General features: G+C 31.0%; 1 long non-coding RNA gene across 1 annotated transcript; it reads left to right on the forward strand.

Moving 5' to 3' along the window:
* Positions 1-353: 353 nt before the first annotated feature.
* LOC132051011 (uncharacterized) lies at positions 354-1,219 on the forward strand. Its single transcript, XR_009413546.1, has 2 exons — positions 354-485; positions 728-1,219. It is a non-coding gene; the product is annotated as an uncharacterized LOC132051011 (long non-coding RNA).
* Positions 1,220-5,956: the final 4,737 nt, after the last annotated feature.

The following is a 5,956-nucleotide window of genomic DNA, read 5'->3' on the forward strand; positions in this document are numbered from 1 at the left end:
GGCCCAAAAAGATTTGATTTTTGGAAATTCATCTCATAAAGTTAAAATGTTTCTAAATACGAAATGTGTGTCGATTTTTTGAGGACAAACTAATAAGGAAAGTAAGACAATCTTTTTGGGACGGAGGGGGTTCTATTTATACATGGTTAAAATTATTTTTTATATATATTTAGTAGATGTTGAATCCCCTTCGACTTTTTTGTGTGTTCACTTCTACGTATTTTGAACCCCCTTAGTGAAAATTTCAGCTCTGCCACTGCCCATAACCCACGTCTTTGAAAAAAAACTACAAACTATTGCTCTTAACCCCATCACCCACATAATCTTAAAGCCCACAATTTCCAGAATTTCTAAAAAGTGATACGAACTTCTTTTAAAAATGTAAACCTCATCTTCAAAGGGCCATCATTGTTTGCCTTTGGCTGTTTTAAGTTGTCTTTTTCAAAATTTGGATACATCCAATCCCACATCCTAAGCTATCGAAGGTTTGAATTAGAATTAAATCTATATTAATATTTAGATCTATAAGTTCATTGTCGGTAGTTTTATGTTGAGATTTTTTTTTTTGGACCTTGCACTGTACGATGATATTATTTTCTAATGTAGTATTTATTGCACATTTTTTCAGGACCACATTTATATATTCTCTGCTGCAAACTAATCTGCGTATTAAACCATTCAGTCTATCTAGAGGATTTAAGTTTCTGATTAATGTTTCTTCTTGCAGATTGACATGGATAGTATCAAGTATATACTTACAACTTCAACGGACAAGGAGGATACGAAGCGACAACCTTTCCGGTTTAGTGCTTGAAACAATTAGAAACTTGCAGTAGGTCGAGTTCTTCTCAAAATAAAATGACCACAATGTGCAAACCAAAAAGTTAGCTGCAAGTTCTCTATCATGTTTTCTGCTGCATCTATAGACATGTTGATACGTTTAATTTTTTATTACTTTTATTTTGTCTAATAATGGTTTGAGATATCCTAATAAAATAGCTGATGAGGATTTGTCTATCTAAGTTAAATTTGCTTGGAAGTGAGTCATTGTTTTGTTTTTTACTATCTTTGTCTATCTAAAAATGCTTCTTTTTCTAAAGTTTGTACGAGTCTTTTGATTAAATATGAGAAAATTGTAAGTTGTGCTCTTTGTCACTATACATACATATTATTGCTAATAACAATATTTTAGTGTAACGTTATTTTTCTCATTCATATATTGTCCTTGCAATTTTCGTCAATTATTTTCAATATCAGTGAAATGCCATGTTACTGGAAACATGATGAAGGAAAAAAGACAGCTATATTAGAGGCAACAAAATTTGTAAACAAGTCTTATATTAGAACTTGTATTACAATTCCTGGAGTTGCACTCTACTCCTTCATTAAGGCCAATATGGAGGAAGAAAATAGGGTGAGTCCATTTAAAGAGGAAAAACGGTTCCAAATTTATCAGAAATGTATAAGGCTGCTGAAAGAGAAGAAAAGGAAAAGGGGTACTAAAAAGGGACTGATACCAATTAGGCTAGAAAGAAGACAGTAAGCGCCAGGTAAAGTGACCGATACAATATATCATTAGTTTGTTGCTCAAGTCAAATATAATAAGTATGAAGACTTTTCTTTTATTTGTGTAGAATTTTCCAAAACTTGGATGAAGAGACGCCAATTGATGTTGTCAAACTCAAAAAATAGCATTGGTCCTAAAATTGCTTGAGAAGGATGCATTTATGTGAACTTGCAAAGATGTCATTGATATCACTAAATGTGATTACCTCAAACCACAATATTTTGAGGAGCTAAGAAAATTTATCCACCCTTCCTCAATGTATCTTTGCCACTGTATCATTTATAATTTTGGACTACATGAATATATATCGATGGATTTTAGTGAAATTCAGAATACCTAGTAGCAAAAAAGTGTGAGCTTAACACTTGAATTAATTACACATAATAATGTTATTTAATGTTTTCTTTTGCAAACCTAAGAATGTATGACAAGATGTATTTCAACTAACTAATCAGAGGGACTTAGCATGTTTGAACTAGGAGTTTTTATTAATCTGTATGTTATTATATTTGCAAGGAAATGTTAAATTGGTGACAACATCAAACCATTGAATCCAAGTAAAATTGGTAGTATTATGAAAAAGCTAAATCTTCCTTAAGAAAGATAATTTAATTTTTTTTTTTTTTTTTTTTTGCAAGAAAGATAAATTCTTTTATTTTGAATTGAGAATAGTTAACTTTGCAGATTTGAATCACGGATAGAGCTATTGAGTAGAGTGTGGTTAATTTTGAATTTAAAGTTAAAAAACAATGTTATTTGTGAATGATGAAACAATGAACTCATTTCTCCAAAGTCAAAGAAAATGAATGTACGGGCAAAGAGAAAGAGACTCCAAAGACAATAGTGCTAGAAATACATTTGGGATATTGTTATTTATGCATGATGAAACAATGAACTCATTTCTCCAAAGTCAAAGAGAGTGAATGTAAGGGCAAAGAGAAATAGAGAGTGAATCTAAGGGCAAAGAGAAATAGATGCTAGAAATGTATTTGGGATGTGATAATTTCACCATGAAAACGCAACAGATGGTAACGCAATAGACGGTAACGTAAGCACAGGGGGGGGGGGGGGGGGGGTTATTTTTTAGATAAATGGGTGAGTTTTAATTTTAATGTCGATTTATATACATGCAAGCTTAATTAGAAAATGACCTGTAACAATTTTACATTCTCAAATTTTATCATATTAGTTCTCTTATTTTTTGGGTATGTATGAGCGCAAAAAAGCGTTGATGGTATTTATAGATCAAAAGATTAACAGAAGACATTTGTGAGCCATTTTCAAAACGTTAGGGATATTATTTATATATCCTTTTTCAGTACTATAATTAAGATATGACTATTACTGTAATTTGTTGCGAATGCGCATCGCACGGGTACAGATACTAATTTTTTATTTTTTTTTAACAGCAAATCATGAGTCTCTCACCTTTTTACCATTATAGATTTTTTAAACTTAGGAGGAAAATTTATTGAAAAAGATAAAGTGGATTTATTAATTTTTGAAGGTTTAGATTGGATCTAACAATTAGAAGTTGATGGGATTGATATTAGAAGGTTGTATATCAAACTGGAGTCATTTAGAGTTGATTTTAATCAAATTTGAAGAAAAATTGTGTTGGTAAATTCTTACACAACAAGTTATATTGACTCATCAAATTTTGTAACCAATTCTGGCGATTTATCGGCATTTGTGGTCATATTATATATAATTCCGGGGATCTGTCAAAATTTCTGAAAAAGCAAGTTGTGATGTCAATTTGAACATAGCCAACATCTGTGATCAAAATTTTGGCGATCAACCAATATTTGGCCAAAAAACCTGGCGATTGTTGTGACAAGGAAAGTTTTTTCTGTCAATTTAAAATGTTATTAAAACCTGGCCGCGAATCTATTCTTATAATTTTTTGGGCGAAGGTGCAAGTATACCCTTCAACTTTGCGATTCAGAGCAGATATACCCCCGTTAAAAAAGTGGTGTATAAATACTCCTGCCATTACAGAATGGTGCAAATATACCCCTGCTCTTACACAAATAGTGCAAATATACCCTTTTCACTAACAGGATTAAAAAAAAAAAACATTTAGCTTATTTTTTAATTTTAAAAAAATGTCATGTGGCTTTAGACTCATTTTTTTTTTTAGTAGACATATTTTCTAACGCCACATGGTAAATTCATTTTACGTTGGGTCGGGTCGAATTATCGTTAGTTTAAAAAAATATCTTTGTGGCTTTAAACAAAATAAGTCTACCATTTTTTTAAACGAAACAGACCCAATCCACTAGAAAAAAGTTATCATGTGGCTTTAGAAAAATATGTCTACTCAGAAAAAATTGATAGACTTTTTTTTAAAGCCACGTGACATTTTTTTTAATTAAAAGTAAACTAAATAATTTTTTTTTAAAAAAATCTGTCAGCAAAAACAATATATTTGCACTATTTTGTAACGGCAAGTGTATACTTACGCCACTTTTATAACGGGTTATATCTGCTCTAAATCGTAAAGTTGAGGGATATATTTGCACCTTTTCCCTAAAAAAAAAAATTCAAAAAATGGAATCAAAATTTAAGGGGTGATACTAAAACATGATTTCATTTGTGAAAATATCCCCTATGTTTAAGGGGTGTACTTAACAGTGTTGTGGTTGCGAATATAGAAGAACAAAAAAGAAAAAAATATGAAGAAGAAGAAGAAGAAAGAGATATACTTATAGTTAAAGTTGAGTTACTGAATTCCACTAAAAGGGGAAGAAAGAAAAAGGGTCAAATCCTAATTAGATTTGGATTAATAATTAATTGAGGATGCAAAATATATAGCAAAAGATATTGTCTAAAGAAGAAGAAAATGATTCTTAAAAACTATTACTACCAACTTATAGTTTTAACCAATTAAAACGCTTCGTAATCTAAAAAAGAATGACACTATTACAACTTTGACACACATGCAAAATATTGTAGTTTACAGCTTTTATATTTTAACTTTATTTGAAAAATGAAAACAAAAAAGTTGATTTCATATTCATGCAATATTAAATGCTGTTACTTAGATCTCTTTTGAACACCGCTATCAGACGCTTGAGAGTACTTGCCATTTGCCAATTATACTATCATTTTCACAGTACATTTGACTATTTGCACTTTCCGATTATAAAGTTGTTTTTGTTATCGTTCCGGTTCTTTTTTATCGCTTACTATACGACAACTTTTCTTCCCATGTATTTCATGATTATTTATATAACTATTATTATATAAATATACATAGTGATTCTAGGGTCCAACACCTTGGCCCAAAAAAATGTGGCAACCAGCTTCCCAGTCACCAAGTTGTCACTAACATCATAATTGTGTTAAACTTTTATATAAAATAATGGAGTATAATTTTATATAAATATGAAATTATTTAAATATAATGACATGAAATTATTAGTTGAGACCATTAATATGAAAATTAGACATTTAATATCTTGTAACGAAATAAATTGTGAGATTAGTAGATGCCCCATTTTAGAGTGCGGGAGATAGCTATGGATGGTTTCAGGAGAGGTAGAGGTAGGCCAAAGAAGTATTGGGAGAGGTGATTAGACAGGGATGGCGCACCTTCAGCATACCAAGGACTTGACCTTTGATAGGAGGCTATGGAGGGCGCGAATTAGGGTAAAAGGTTAATAGGTAGTTGAGGCGTTGTCTAGTTTATCCTTCCATACTATTCGTCGTATTATTACTCTTGTAACTTCTTGTTCTTCGATTTCTGTTACTATCTACTTGTTTTTAATACTTCGATTAGAGTATTATTTTGTTATTGCCCTTTTCGGAACGCTTTGTCACGTTATCTTTAGTATTTTGTCGTTACTTCTTCACTTCCGTTATTTCTTTTCTCGAACTGCTTTAAAATGCTTTCCCTTGAGTATCAGAAACAACATCTTTACCTCCCAAGGTGGGGGTAAGGTCTACATACACAATCCCTTCCCTAAACCCAACTTGTGAAATACACTAGGTATGTTGTTGTTGTTGTTGTTGTAATCAATTTACTTACAGTTTTATTGGCAAAATCCAGAAGCCATTCCAAAAACTCAACAGGTTTTAGCCAAGAGATTAAAAATAAGCAAGAAAGACCCTATTATTATTATTATTATTATTATTATTATTATTATTATTATTATTATTATTATTATTATTATTTTCCTTTTACTTTTACAAGAACACAAATTAAAACTCTAACTTCCTAATTATCACCAATCATGATGCTTGTACTTCCAAAGAGTTCCATTTTTCTGATAGTATCCCAAATAAAAACCTTCTGGTCTCACCACCCATGCACATTCTTTTGTATTTTTTGGAACATGTCCCTTATGGATACATCTATATTCATTGTTAAACACTTCAAAACTA

The sequence above is a fragment of the Lycium ferocissimum genome, chromosome 3 (assembly GCF_029784015.1).
Source record: "Lycium ferocissimum isolate CSIRO_LF1 chromosome 3, AGI_CSIRO_Lferr_CH_V1, whole genome shotgun sequence".
Lineage (NCBI taxonomy): Eukaryota > Viridiplantae > Streptophyta > Magnoliopsida > Solanales > Solanaceae > Lycium > Lycium ferocissimum.